This window comes from Sturnira hondurensis, unplaced genomic scaffold (assembly GCF_014824575.4).
Source record: "Sturnira hondurensis isolate 20B ecotype Veracruz unplaced genomic scaffold, ASM1482457v3 Scaffold0009719, whole genome shotgun sequence".
NCBI lineage: Eukaryota > Metazoa > Chordata > Mammalia > Chiroptera > Phyllostomidae > Sturnira > Sturnira hondurensis.
Window position 1 is genome coordinate 700,882 of NW_028082350.1, and position 16,578 is coordinate 717,459.

General features: G+C 35.2%; 1 protein-coding gene across 2 annotated transcripts in view; it reads left to right on the plus strand.

Moving 5' to 3' along the window:
• Positions 1–16,578, plus strand: part of ATP6V1A (ATPase H+ transporting V1 subunit A) — a 58,123-nt gene that overhangs the window by 1,469 nt on the left and 40,076 nt on the right. The gene's annotated exons all lie outside the window — the stretch shown is intronic.

A 16,578-nucleotide genomic window follows, 5' to 3' on the forward strand; every position in this document is an offset into this window, starting at 1 on the left:
TAAACTCTTTTATTTACACTTCAAACTCAGAAAGCCCCTTGGTTCTTTTAAATGGAAAGGCATGACATATTACAATTCTGATTTTGAAATGTAAATTTTTGAGCTAAAAAATCATATTTGCATTTAAATCTTTTTGTTTTCTAACCAATATAATTGAAGAATCCATTAAAAAGAGCAGAAAAATGAGAAAGATGGGATCATCTTTGGTAGATGTGACTGGCTTAAGTTGTCTGTGTTTTCCAAACTCTCTACAATAAACTGGTCCTTTTTTGTCAAGGAGAACAAAAAATTAACTTCTAGAGTAACAGCAATTTAACAAGATTTCCCCTCCTGCAGTGACATTCCACCAAATTAGACAAATCCCATAAGTGTCCTAGAGCTTCAGACCAGTCCTGTCTGGGTGAGATGGAAACGGGAAAGAGAAAACCAGTTAAAAAGTAATGAGTACTAGGGCGTAAATGTCAGTATGAAAGAGGTTGAATGACTCTGCAGTTTTCCTTCACAACTCCCCCAATTTTAGGGAACTTGTGAAGGCAATGTCTTAGACCACTAATGAAATCTGAAAAATTAACAGCAGGAAATGGTGACTAAATTGGTATTAAAGTTGAAAATGAAAAAGACCTTTAATATTTTACACAGTTTACATACACGAACAAGTACTTTGAAGCTTGGAAATCACTAGACTACCTTTATCAGTTTTTGAGTATTACATATAGAAATCTTTACATGTTTTAGGGAATTGTGCTGTAGTCCAATATTAAATGACACACAAGGATTTTTGTGTTGGGGTCCCTGATAACCTTGTGTGCTTACTCTGAGGTGTTATATTTCACTGCCTTTATAGATTATCACCACCCTCAAGAATGCTTTCTTTCCCTATGGGCAGAGAGCCTATACACTAATAGACAACATTTCCTATTCCTCTATTTTCACTTCTAGCACATTGTGTTTAATTATTGTTTTCTAGTCTGTTCCTTAGTAAACTGTAAAGCTCCTAGCACTTCAAGGACGGTGTTTCTACTGTTGTCTTTAACACCAGGATGCTGCAGTACCTGATAGCTACTCAGTAAAATGTTTGTTGAATGAGCATTGAAGACAACTGGACAAGAAAATTAAACTACCTCTAAAGCTCTTCCAGATCATAGCTCTTTCTAAGGTTGTGCACTAAGTATAAGCTTTCAAATATAAATTAGTAATAACAGCCATCCAAGTCATGGTCAATACAATAGATATAAACCTCAGATGGACTTTATTAATGCATTGAGCACCTTATTTTCACAACATATTTGGATGATAGGGAAAGTAAGAGGAGTGAGTTGTACTTAATGAAAAAGTGGCTCGTACAGGCAAGAAGTGATTTAGCACTAGACTAAAAGAGGATTGCCATTCAGCTCTGCCACTTTAGTTACATGCTCTTAAGTAGTTGGGGGTGTGGGTTAAAGTTCTTGTACTTAGGAACTTTACTGTCAAGGTAACTGAGTTCAAGTGAGATTAAACTGTAAATAAATAATCTATGTGAAGTATATAAAACCTAAGTGGTATTAAAATGTAAAGCAATATAATACTTTACTAGAATAGATTTCCCAATCATAGACTTGGGTTCATATTCTGAATCTATACCTTATTTAAGTTTTGTGACCTTAGACAGTTTACTTAATCTAAGCTTAAATTTATTCATGTTTCAATCTGTCCCATAGGTAAATTAGTCATGAATGCAGAAGGCCTAGTGCATATAGGGTGGGGCAAAAGGTTTACAGCTGTGAGAGTATGCAAAACACAGAGTTTATTCTTGTATCATTATTTACTAATGATTGTGTTAACTTCCATGTGAATAACTAAATCTACTTTTGCCCCACCCTTTATTTTGTAAAGGAGACTTAAGACATTTTATAAAATTCAGTAACAGGTGTGAAGTATGGCGAAAGGAGTGGAGTTTGAAATGAAGTTTGGGAGTATCAAGGAAGAACTAGAATGAGGTTATTAAAAAATAGAGGAGAAAAATAATGTACTTTTACCAAAGATTCTAAAGTAGATTTATTAATAGGAACAGAAATATCAACACAAAACCCATTATTTTGGCAGTGACTTAATATTTCCTATAAAAAGATTTTCCAAAGCATATGATCATTAGTTTGTAAGGAAGTATAGCTCTTTTATTTCTAAATTGTTATCTCTACAGTGGATTATAGAAATAGATTAAAATTGTATAGACTTATAGAACAGGAACTCTTGAGCTTATGTTTAAAATATTTGCCTTTCATTTTAACTTTTTTTCTTACTTTTATTATAAAGTAGACATGGGACTATAGAGAAAATAATGGAGATATGAACTAGATAAAAATTTTCCCTTCCTAGATTGAGATGATTCACAAGGATTAGTGGCTTCGTATTGGAAAATATAAATAAATTAAGCAGTAATTGAAGTATAGCTATCATGTGTTTATGTTTCATCTTAATCCAGAAAAAAATCATTACTCATTTATTCTAAGGAAACATTAAGAGATCATTGAGTATTCTCTTCAATATCAAGTTCTCTATTATAGTAAAATTATAGTCAGTAACAGTGTTTTCTATTTAATTTCTTTCAGTACAAACTTTAAAAGTTTTACTATTCTCTTTTTTATATTGTGAGATAAAGTTGACTTTGGTTTAATAAATATATTCTCATATGTAGGATATATGTATTAGGTATATAGTAAACATACACACACACACACATACAATGTATGCCTGTAAAGACAGCTGAAGTAGATGAATATTTTTACGGTAGCAAATTTTTATTTTTACCAAAAACTATTAAAGCCATCTTTAAAATTAGCCACAATTGTGAATAAAATTACCTAGTAATTACTTTAATTGATTTGAAATTCCGCTTATATTTGTTCATTAATTCTAATGAATGTGACAGTTGCATATAGTTTTTTAAAAATGGATGGTATTTTATAAGTATGTTCAGATTTAACCGATGATGTTTTGGTTGCTGGGGGTTTTTTTATTGTTGTTTTTGTATCAATATTTGACTAAATTACTACAATAACATTTTCACTTTTGATTCTTTTTTCTTTTTTTAAAATGTCATATTTGTTTGTTTATTTATTTTTAAAGATTTTATTCATTTCTCTTTAGTGGGGAAGGGAAGGAGAGAGGGAGAGAAATACCAATGTATGGTTGCCTCTCGTGTGTTCCCCGCTGGGAACTGGCCTGCAACCCAGGCATGTGCCCTGACTGGGAATCGAACCATGATCCCTTAGTTTGCAGGCCCCCACTCAATCCACTGAGCTACACCAGCCAAGGTATACATTTTCACTTTTGATTCTTAATGCTACCTGTAGAAGCCATTGTTCTTTGGATGGTAAACCTTTTTAAGAATTATACCTGCAACATGCCGTGTTTGGTGTCTTTTCTGAAAATTAAGCTTATTTCATTGAAAATACAATGCGTAGTGCATGGTGTGATGCAGAAGAGTTCCAGATGTGCTTGAGCAATGCAAAACAACCAGACTTTGTTTTAGCTACTTCTTAGTTCAACTTTTAAGTGTTCATTTCAAAGTAAAATACAGTCCTAGCCAGGTGGCTCAGTTGGTTGGAGCATCATCCTGTGCACCAAAAGGTTGCAGGTTAGATCCCTTGTCAGGGCACATAGGTGGGTTGTGGGTTGGATCCCCAGTCCTGGACATGTGGGAGGCAACCCATCGATCTCTCTCTCTCTCTCTGCCCCCTCCTGTCTTTTTTAAAATCAATGAGGGTACATGCCTGTGTTGCTGATCAGGTCCCCAGTTATGGGCACCCAAAAGGCAGCTGATTGATGTTTCTCTCCCCTTTTCTCCCTCCCTTCCTCTATTTCTAAAGTAAATAAAATCATTTTAAAATTTTTTAATTTTTGTATTATACCATGTGTATATTTGATTTTTTACATTCAGAAGTCATTGGTTTGGACAGAAAAAATGTTTTATTTGGTATGGAAAATTAGGACATATACATGATTTCTTCTTAATTACTTAGATACCCTTTTTTTTATTTTTAGAGACAGTGGAAGAGAGAAAGAAAGAGAGGTAGAGAAATCCATGTGTGAGAGAAACATTGATGGGTTTCCTCTCGGTCTGTAAGCTAGGCATGTGCTTTGACTGGGAATCGAACCTGTGACCATTTGGTTCACAGGCTGGCACTCAATTCACTGAGCCACAGCAGCCAGGGCATTAATTGGATATCTTACATGAAAATGTTTTGACTTATCCACATGACTGAATAAATTTTTTAGTTTTATAGGTGTAGATATACTTTTAGGCTTATGCAAGTACAGAATTTTAAAAAGCAAAAGTACACTCCAGCATGTAAAGGAGTATTTTTGTCATTATACAAAAACATCAGAGTAGTAATAATTTCTTAATATTATCAACTATCCATCCAGTCAGTTTGAATTTCTCTGATTTTCTTTTAGTTTCTGTTTCAATTTATTTATTAAATAAATTGAGTCATTTGTCCTATATAGATTTTTATGATCTGAATTTTATTAGTTTCATCCCTTAGGTGTCATTTAATACATCCCTTTGTTTTCTGTATTCTTCAAAATGGTTAGTTTGATCTAGAGACTTGATCATATTTAGGTTCTAGTTTTTGGCAAGAGTATTCCAGAGGCAATGGTGTGTTCTTACTTTTTTATTAAATAATTTTTTATTTTTTAATTACAGTTGGCATAATATTAGATTAGTTTCAAGTGTACAACCAAGTGATTAGACATTTATATAACTTGTGAAGTGATCATTCTGATAAATCTACCCATCTGACACCAAACACATTTATTACAATACTATTGTTGATATTTCTTATGCTATATTTGACATCCTCATGACTATTCTGTAACTACCAATTTGTATTTCTTAATCTCTTCACCTTTTTTGCCCAACCCCCCTCCCATCTAGCAGTCTTCAAAATGTTCTATATCCTCTCTTTCTTTCAGTTTTTATAGTTTTCTTTATTTTTTCCTAATAACATTAACATATATTATTCTCATCACATTTGGATGATTTCAATGTCCTCTGTTACTATTCTGCTTGTTAATTTGTTTTTTAGATTTCTACATGTAAAAATGTGACATTCTACATGAAATCATGTGACATTTGTCTTTCTCTGACTTATTGTACTTATTAGCACAACACCCTCTAGGTTCATCCATATATTTGCAGATGGCAAGATTTCATTCCTTTTTATGGCCGAGTCATATTGCATTATGTATGCCCTACTTCTTCTTTATTCATTCATCTATTGGTGGAAACTTAGGTTACTTCCATATCTTGGGTATTGTAAATAATGCAGCAATAAGCATATGAGTATATATATCTCCTTGATTTGGTGTTTGGGGCTTAATCAGGTAACTACCCAGAAGTGGAATTGCTGGGTCCTTTGTTGTCTCTCATAGTAACTTTTTTTTTCCTTTTCTTTTTAATTTTTTTCATTACCATTTATCCTCCCACCCACAATCACCACACTGTTGTCCATATCTATGAGTCCTTTTTCCTTTTTGCTCAGTCCCTCCGAGCAGTCAGCTTGCTCTCTAACTTTGAGTCTGTCTCTATTTTGCTTATTCAGTTTGTTCATTAGATTCCACATTTGAGTGAAACCATACAGTATTTGCCTTTTTCTGACTGGCTTTTTTCACTTAGCATAATGTTCTCCAGGTCCACCCATGCTGTTGCAAACATGAAATTTTCTTCTTTTTTATGGCTGAGTAGTATTCCATTGTATAAATGTTCCATAGTTATTTTAACCATTCATCTACTGATGGACATTTGGGCTGCTTACATATCTTGGTGATTGTAAATAATGCTGCATTGAACACAGGGTGCTTATGTTCTTTCGAATTAGTGTTTTTGGCTTCCTTCAGATATATTCCCAGAAGTGAGTGGATTGGCTGGATCATAACATACAGTCTTCCAAAACTAAATCAGAAAGAATTAGAATCTGAATAGACAGATTACACCTAGTGAAATTGAAGCAGTAATTTAAAAAACTCCCTACAAACAAAAGCCCTGGATCAGATGGCTTCACATGTGGATTTACCAACCATTCTGAGAAGAACTAATACCTCTCAAACTATTTCAGAAAATTCAAGAGGAGGGAAAACTTTCAAGCTCATTTATGAGGCCAGCATTATCCTAATTCCCAAACCAGATAAAGACACTACAAAAAAATTATAGGCTAGTATCCCTGATGAACATAGATGCTGAAATCCTCAACAAAATAATAGCACACCTTTGTTTTAAAGTCTGTTTTGTCTGGTATATGTATTGCTATCCCACCTTTTTCCCCCCATTTCCATTTTCATAAAATATCTTTTTTGTCCCTTTTAGTCTGTGTATATCTTTCCATCTGAAATAAATCTTTTGAAGGTAGCATATGTAAAGGTCTTTTTTGTTATCCACTGAGCCACTATATGTCTTTTGATTAGAGCATTTAATCCATTTTCATGTAAAGTAATTATTGATTGATATGTGTTTATTGCCATTTTATTTCTATTTTTTTAATCTTTTTTTTTCTAGAAGACTCTTTAACATTTCTTATAACACTGGTTTAATGGTAATGAACTCCTTTAGCTTTTTCTTGTCTGAGAAACTATCCTAACATTCTAAATGATAGCTTTGCTGAGTAATCTTGGTTATGGATCCTTGCTTTTCATCACTGAATATTTGTGTGCCATTACCTTCTGGCCTGTAAAGTGTCTGATAAGAAATCAGCTGACAGTCTCTTGGCATTCCCTTGTAAGTGCTTTTTTTCTTGCTGCTTTTAAGATTCTCTTGGCCTTTAACATTTGGCATTTTAATTGTGATGTGTCTTGGTGTGGGCTTCTTTGAGTTCATCTCTTTTGAAACACTCTATGCTTCCTGGACTTGTATGTCTGTTTCCTTCACCAAGTTAGGAAAGTTTTCTGTCATTTTTTCAAATAGCTTTTCAATTCCTTGCTCTCTCTTCTTCCAACACCCCCATGATGCGAATGTTAGTATGCTTGATGTTGTGTCCAAGGCTCCTTAAACTGTCTTAAATTTTTTGTATTTTTTTCTTTTGGCTTTTCTGGTGGGATGCTTTCTGCTTTCTTGTCTTCCAAATCACTGATTTGATCCTTTGCTTCATGTACTGTACTGTTGATTCCCTAATATTGATGCCCTATATTTTGTATAGGGAATATAAACTGAATATAATCTTTATAACTGAAGTTAGTGTATCCTTCATTTCTGGCTAGTTCTTTTTTCTGTCTGTAGTTTTATGTTTTTTATCTCTTTGTTGAAGTTCTCACTAAGTTTATTTATTCTTCCCCTAAGTTAATTGAGCATCATATAACCATTGTTTTGAACTCTGCATCTGTTACTAGATTACTTGTCTTCATGTTTAGTTCTTTTTCAGGATTTCTCTTCTCTCCTTTTATTTGAGACATATATCTTTGTCTCCTCATTTTGTATCCTGGTTTCTATGTATTAGGTAGAGCTGAGTTAACACTAACATCAATTGTAAATAGAGAGTGGGATACTGAACTGTAAGAATTCAGAACTCTACTTGGACATAGTTGTAATGGCAACTAATAAACCACTGAACACATGGAATCCTAACACAACTAAATATGAGTCAGAGAACCGGCCACAGAGTGCCTCACAACATAGCAATGTGGATAGGGTAGGGCACGAAGACTCTTAGGAGCCACAGATATGTTAATGGATGCATAAAACTGAATATACAACTTTCCCGATTTTTAGCCACCACAGGTAGTTCAGGACCAACCTATTCCAAAGCTTCGCCCCTCTTGCCATTCTTGATGTGGCTTCTTTGTAACTTTAGCCATAGGACTTCTGTTCAGCAAGATTTTACGCAGTTCTGAATGATGGTGGTTCTTAGTTGTAATTTTGATGTGGTTGTGGGAGGATACAATTCTGATTTACTTATTCTGCCATCTTGACCAGAAGTTTTCATATAAAGGAATTTAATATGTGATGCGTTATATGAGGTCTGTCCAGAATAAGTACAGCCATTGTTAATATAACAAAAACAATTTGTGCAACATCACTGTAATCTGACAGCCAAGGAAAGTGGACTGAAATGCACTTGCATGAACAATGATGACTTCAGGAGGTAGATGCCATTCAGTGAGCATGCATACTGTGCGAGTAGAGCAACAAATGTGCATCAATTTAGCGTTAAGCTTGAACATTTCTCTGTAGAAACTATTTAGATGATTCAGCTATAGGCAGCTGGTGATTGGGACCTTCATCAAAACAGTGCTTCTGCTCATGCATCACATCTCATGCAGAGCTTTTTTTGAGAAACATCAAATCACCCAGGTGTCTCAGCCCCCTTACAGCCCAGATTTGGTGCCCTGTGACTTCTAGCTTTTCCCAAAACTAAAATCACCTTTGAAAGGGAAGAGATTTCAGACTCTCGGTGAGATTCAGGAAAATATGACGGGGCAGGTGGCAACAATTGGGAGAACTGCGTGAGGTCCCAAGGTGCCTTTATTTGCATTTTCTAGAATTTTATATAAATGGAACCATTTTTTTCTGTCTGCTTTTTTACTTAGCATAGTTATTTTGAGATTACCCCAGGTTGTTACGTGTTTCAGTGATTTGTTTTTATTACTGAGTATTATTCCATTATGGATATACCACAATTTGTTTATCTATTTACTTATTGATAGATATTGGGGTTTTGTTTTCACTCTCTGGCTATTGTGAAAAAAGGTGCTGTGAACATCCATATAAAAGTCTTTGTTTGGACATGAGCATTCATTTCTTGTGGGTAAACACCCAAGAAGTATAATGACTGGATTATATGGTAGGTATATGTCCATCTTTGTAAGAAATTGTAAATTGTTTTTTAGAGTGGTTGTACCATTTTACATTCATACTAGCAGTGCATGAGAGGTCTAGTTCTGCCTTATTACCAACACTTCCTGCAGTCAGTCTTTTAAAATTTTAGCCATTCTAGGTTTGGAATGGGCGTGAGTCCTGGGAGTTCTTTGTATGTTTTAGATACGTCCTTTATCAGATTTATGCTTTTTAAATATTTTCCCCAGTTCATAACTTCTTTTTTTGTTGTTTATTTTGAAGAGCAAAAGTTTTTAATTTCATGAAGTATAATTTATCTATTTGTTCTTTTGGGCATTGTGCTTTCAGTACTGTCTCTAATAAATCTCCCTAATCCAAAGTGACTAAGGAAGTCTTATAATGAATTTTTAGGTTTTGCATTTAGGTCTACTGTTTGTTCTTAGTTTATCTTTCTCTGTGGTGCAAGATACGGACTGAAATACCCTTTTCTGCATTTACCTGTATAACTGTTTATCACCACTTGTTAAAAAACTATATTTTCTCCATTGAATTGCCTTTGAACATTTTTCAAAAGTCTGTCCATTATGTGTATCATTGCCTTTTGGAGCTAATAAAGTATTTGTAGAAATCTAAATAATACCAAACAGAATAAGAGAGAGAAGGTTCTTACCTATTCTTTGTGGAATTATTTGGTGTTCTAGGATTCATTAGATTACAAACAAAATAACAAACTAAAATTTTATTTGTTTTAGTGGAACAAAGTAACCACTAAAGTTATAACATTTTAACTAAAGTTATAACATTTTAACTTTAGACAAACGTTTTTATTTTATATCAGAAGGTCATTCCGTGATGATATTTGGCTTCAGCTTTGGCCTGAGGTAAATATTGATTTTTAAAATCTTGGCCCCTAACAAAGCATATGAAGAATCTACATACTGAAAACTACAAAGTACTATTAAAAGAGGTTGAAAGATACAGTTATTTCTATTAAAGAAATAGAACAAAAAAAATCATTGTATTTGTACAGAACCACACAAACCCCTGAATAGCTAAAGCAGTCTTGAGAAAGAAGAACAAAGCTGGAGGTATAACTCCCTGGTGTCAAATTATACTACAGAGCAATGATGATCAAAACAGCATGGTATTGGCAGAAAAACAGACACATGGACCAATGGAGCAGAATTGATGGCCCAGAAATAAAACCACATGTATATGGGGAAATAATTTTTGACAAAGGAGCCCAAAAAACACACAATGGAGAAAAGAAAGCCTTTTAAAGAAATGGTGCTAGGAAAATTGGAAAGCCACATGTAAAAGAGTGAAACTAGATTACATTTTTGTCCCCATGTACAAAATTAATTCAAAATGAATCAAAAACCTAAATAAGATCTGAAACAACAAATTGTATAGAAGAAAGCATAGTTACTAAACTTAAGGACCTTGGTCGTAAGGTTACTCGACTTAGGGATTTGATCCCAATGGCAAGGGAAATAAAGGCAAAAATAAATGAATGGAACTATATCAAACTAAAAAGCCTCTGCCCTGCAAAACAAAAAGGCAACAAATAGAATGGGAGATGATATTTTAAACAACAGCTCTGATGAGGGGTTAATATCCAAAACAAAGAATTCATACAACTTAGCATCAAACAAACAATCCAGCTAAAAGAAATGGGCAGAGTACTGCCTTGGCTGGTATGGCTCAGATGGCTGGGCATCATCCTGCAGACTGAAAGGCTGCGGGTTTGATTTCCAGTCTGGGCACATGCCTGAGTTGCAGGTTCAGTCCCCATTCGGCACACAGAAGGCAACTGATCAGTATTTCTCTCACATTGATGTTTTCTTCTTTTTCTCCCTTGCTTCCCTGTCTGTGAAATCAATAAAAGAAAAAAAAATTTAGTGGGCACAGGATTTAAACAGACACCACTCCCAAGAAGACATACAAATGGCCAACAGATATGAAAAGTTGTTCAACTTCACTAGCTATTAGGGAAATGCAAATGGAAATTACAATAAGAGACCACCTCGCATCTGTTAGAATAGCTGGTACTAAGACAGGTAATAACAAGTGTTGGAAAGGTTGTAGAGAAAAAGGAACTCTCATTTACTGCTGGTGGGAATGTAAACTCTTATAGATTGTTGATTCCTTTCTCTAAGAAGGTAAACTGTGTCTGCAAATAAGTATTTTATGGTAATCAACTAGATTTTTCTTCATCTTTTAGCTATTATTTCCAGAGGTAGTCCTTAATCAACTAGATAGAATGTACTTTTCCAAGTGTTACATTAAAATAATATTTCAGTGTCAGTGGAGTGTCCTGGGAATTGTACATAAATATTGTCTTAGAACCTTGGTATTTAGCTTTTATATAACACCTCACCCTTGTTCCCATCAGCTGTATCATCCAAGACTGGTAGTAAAAAGAATTATTTCTAGGATGAGATTACCAGGTATAGTACATTGACCAATAGCAATGTACTTGTAGGAGTAGGCCTTGTAAAATGGAAGGGAAATAAAGTGTGCTGTCTAGTGTGCTGTGATTTTGCCACTGCAATGTTCTGTGCTGGGGGGTGGGGATGGGGACTGATGACTCATTAGAGCAGATGGTTGCCTGTGCTAATCTTCTGGATATTTCCTCTTCTACGGCAGTTTTCTTTTTCAATATTTCAAAAAATATGGAGGAGAGCCCTACAATTTGTGATTGTAAGAATCTTACTTGTAAATTACAATTATCCTTGAAGTAAGGGTTGACAGCTTAAGGCAGAAATTTGATGTAATCATTGAGTTGATTTTTCTATGAATGCAGCTGTGAATACCACATTATTTTCTTAAAAGCAACTATCATGCTTTATTTTTTAAATGATTGAAAGCAGCAAGAAGAGCTACGTATTCTATTGGCAAGGAACAATTAAATAGCATAAAAACTATAACAGTAAAGTATTTTAATGCTGTCATAAAATGATAGTTTTATGGGTCCAAACTATCATTCTATATCGTAGAATGATAGTTTGGACCTTACAAAGATTTAGGCAAGGAATAATTAAATAGCATAAAAACTTTAGCATTAAAGTTTTTTTATGCTATCATAAAATGATAGTTTTATAGGTCCAAACTATCATTCTATGATGATAGTTTGATAGCATAGAATGATAGTTTGGACCTTATGAAGATTTAGGATAAGATTAACTTTCAGTATTACCTAACCTGCACTATAATTTTCTCATTGCAAGTTAAAATGTTTTGGGAGGTTGCTTTCTTAACATTTAAGAGCCTCTGCTTTTTCATATAGAGCAACAATTTTTAACTGGTATGCTGCAGGAATTTTTAAGACATACAGTACCTGACTAATTAGTCAGGGGTATTGACCTTTTTTCCTGTAGATTGCCAAATTAAAAAAATGACAACATGCAACACAACAATATCTGTCTGGTGTGAATGAATCAAAATACCTTTTTTTTTTGACAGATTGGCAAAAAATATAAAACTTTTTGGTGTGCTGCAGAAATTACTGATTTTAGTAATTTATGTGTGCCATGAGATGAAAAAGGTTGAAAGTCACTGACACAGAGCCATAAGCATTTAAGAGTGAAGTAAATTTTAGGGGAGTAATTATATTTTCACTGTTAATGTGTTGTGCCTGTGCTTATCAAACTGCTATGTGCTCAGCTGAGTTCAGTTACGAAGTCAATATAATAATCTATCTAATAAATCATTTTTATTTTATTTGTGAGAAGGTAGCATATTTTTCTTGTAAAAGAGGAGAGGAGCAAATGCAGGCAAGCACAAAACATATCAAAAACAATGCTTGTTCAGCATGATGCTGTCGAAACACTGGCATTAGGAGAAAATGCTAATACTTAATAAATTTACATTCAACATTAAAAAAATATATACAAGAGCATACAAAGAAATTTCCCTGTTTGCAGTAGACTGCTATATCCTATTCTCAGTCCAAATTCTGGGGAGAAGACTGGGGAGGTTATTTATTCACTTCAGGGTTTGCTTGTCATTCTGCTGTTGGATGTTTAACTGTTAAGAGGTTGGAGCCTGCCATGTCCGGACCTAGAAAAACATGTTTTCCAATTCTATCAAAATACAGTATTTTAGAAGTTAAATAAACTTTAATGAGTCGGGACTTACTTCCTTGTAACTACTGATGGTGGGGCTCCATCTAAGATTTAAAGGATGAGCGAGTTTCTTGTAGAAACTAAGGCTTTGGTTGTATGGGAACTTGGCCTTTATGTAGGTTGCTTTATTTAGCCTGAGCATTGAACTAAATGTCCTGCTTTCTAAACCCACTTTTGTATTTCTTTTCCCATTTTCACAAAACAATTAAGACAAAACAGGCCAAAAGTTACATGTACGGGTTTAAGTGTGAGTCTTAAGTTTTAGTTGTCCTAGGAGTAATTGTTCAGTATTTTATTTTTTGAGTATTTTGGGTTCTCTGGAAGAAGATGCCAAGAAGGATTTTGATGTATAAGGTATTTGTTAGGAATCAATTTGTGTGAAAGGAAGAAGGCAGAAGCAGAGTTGGGCAGAAGAATTTGAAATGCAGTGCAAGTCCAACAAAACCTCAGCCAAACTGGTAAGGAATCTGGAGTGAAGTATTACCTGTTAGCATATCCCCACATCGGGCTGATGTGACTGGGCCTTTATACCTCCACTTTGCTCTGTCACCAGGTGCAGGTTGCTCTCTGAAAGATGTGAATTCAGGCTAGGCACAGACCTACCCTGAAGGGTTGACAGCTGTTGGAGGTCCACTGACCACAGTTCCCTGTCCTTTCAGGACCAGGAATTGGGGTACTGCATCTCCATACCTAATCCAATAAATTACTGCCTTAAGGCAGACTATTGTAACTGTACCTTATAGAATTGTTTAGATGTGAAGAACAGAAAAGAACCTGGTTATAGGTTTTGGAGTCAGACTGTCTCAGTTCAAATCCCACCTATACTGCTTGCTATTTAATGTGGTCTTGGATCAAGTTACTTAAATCTCCATTCCTTCAGCTTCCCTATTTGTTAAGGGGTGGGGGTGGTATTAAGGAGATCTGAAATTATTCAGTAACTGTTCACTGAGTACTTGTTTTCTTTGCACCTCATGAAACTTGAATTCTACATAGTGATACAGACAGTAAACAAGTACATGAATATTACAGTCTTTTAGTAGTTAACTATAAGTGCTCCAAGGAAAAATCCAGGTAAGAAGATTGAGGATGACAATGGCAGGGGAGGGAATATTTCGGCTGGAGTGAGGAAAAACCATTCCAGGCACTGGCACAGCAAGTATATAGCTGTGTGTTGCTGGAGCTGAGATTAACATTTTTATGTAGACAAAAGTGCTTGGAATTCCTTTATTATGCTTTAAAAACTGATTTTTGTAATTTTCTTATTTTACCTGAAAGATGTGTTCAGGGCTGGTTTGGGGATGTTTCTGCAACCACTTCTCTGCATATAGCACAGTGCAGTAGAGAAAGCTAAATTACTCCTCTAACCCTGTCTTAGAGAAGTAGCATCATCTTGATTTTATACACATACAGTTCACCCTTGAACAAAGCAGGTTTGAACTATGCATCCACTTATACAAGGTCAGTCTGGAATAAGTCCAGCCAGTGTTACTGTAAAGGGAATAGTATAATGGGAATACATCAGTATTTACATTGATGTAACCTGGCAGCCAAGGAAAGTGAACTGGAGTGCACATGCATGAACAATGACAACTTCACTGTACTAGCCAGTGGAGATAGTAGATGCCATTGAATGAGCATGTGTACTGTGTGGCCATTACATTCAGAATGACTGCAGCAAATCATCAAATTTTGTGGTAAGCTTGAACATTCCTTTGTGGAAACTATTCAGATGATTCAGAAGGCTGCAGCTATGGGCAGCTGGTGATTGGCAGCCTCATCACAGTGAGCCTGCTCACGCATCACGAATCATGCAGATTTGTCTTTTGTGAAACATGAGATCACTCAGGTGACTCAGCCCCGCTACAGCCAGATTTGGTGCTCTGCAACTCCTGGCCTGTCCCAAAACAAAGATCGCCTTTAAAAATGAAGAGATTTCAGACCATCAGTGAAATTCAGGAAAATATGATGGCTCAGCTGATGGCGATTCCAACAAATGATTTTGCGGTGTTTTGAACAGTGGGAGCGATGCTGGATAACTGAGGTCCCAAGGTGCCTACTTTGAAGGGGACTGAAACATCATTGTCCTATGTACAATGTTTCTTGTATCTTCTTCAATAAATGTCTCTATTTTCCATATTACATGGCTGCATAATTTCTAGACCTCATGTATTTTTTTCCAGTAAATATGTGCAGGTAATATGAATATATATTCTTTTTCTTATTATTTTCTTTTTTAAAAATGTAATCCTTTTTTTCACATTACCTTTTAGTGCCCTTATACTTCTTCCCCCCAGCAATTATCACACTGTTGTCCATGTACATGAGTCCTTTTTCCTTTTTGCTCAGTCCCTTCACCCCCTAAACCCTCCCCCCAACTAGCTGTCATCCTGCTCTCCATCTATGAGTCTGTCCCCATTTTCCTTGTTAGTTCAGTTTGTTCACTAGATTCTACATAATAATTTTCTTTACTGTAACCTTATTGTAAAAATATAGTATATACTACATATGATATACAGAATATGTGTTAATCAGCTATGCTATCAGTAATACTTCTGCTCAGTAGTACACTGTTAGTAAAGTTTTGGGGGAGTCAAAAGCTATATGTGGATTTTCAACTGTTGGGGGGTCGACATCCCGTGTTGCTCAAGTATGAACTGTATAAGACTATGAATCAGATAAAAGCAAATTTGTGGATCTGGTTGAAAGCATCTCTAAGTAGTAAATATGTAGAATTCACTGAGACTCTTGATTCTCTTGTTTGATGTCACTGTTCCTGACGCTTGCTGTCTTTGGCACAAACTTAATATATTCCTAAAAACAAAATATTAAAAATCATAGAATCATCAGTTCTCATGGTGACTAGGGTAATCCAGCTACATGATAAATCCACAAGGCAGCTGAATTATGAACAAACTCATTTGATTTCCACTAATCATTGCTCATACATTTAGAGGTTTTCACTGTTTTTTTAAGTGAAAGTACATAAATTCTTATATTAGAACATCAGCCCTAGCCAGATGGCTCAGTTGGTTGGAGCATCGTCCTATGCACCAAAAGGTTGTAGATTTGATTCCCTGTCAGGGCACATAACTAGATTGCATGTTTGATCGCCATTTAGGGTGTGTACAGGAGGCAACCAATCAATGTATTTCTCCCTTCCTCTCTCCCTAAAGGTAATAAAAAGCATATCCTCAGGTGATGATTATTTTTAAAAATCAGAAAAAGACCACTTTTGCCTCATGAACTCTAAACACCTTTATGAACCCTAGGAGATTTGGACCATCTGTAAGGAAGCGCTACTGTAAACTCTAATGCCACCTTGTTCATTTTTCAAGTCTCAGCTGTCTCCTCTAAGTCACTCCTGTCCTGCCCGAAAGCCTGTGTTTTAATGCTCTTCTAGAGCAGCCTGCACTGCTCCTGTGAGAGCACATATGCCACCTTATTGTGATTACCAGTTTGTCTCTTTAGCCCAAGACAGAAGCTCCTTGGGGCAGATTGTGTCTTACTCCATTGTATTCTCAATTTATAATACAGCACCTAGCACATCATTGATGCTTTAAAAAATATATTTAGTTTTAGAAAATAAAGGTATGGTAAAAATATGCATAATAACTAAGAAAAAGCTAGCCAAGTGACTAGATTTGG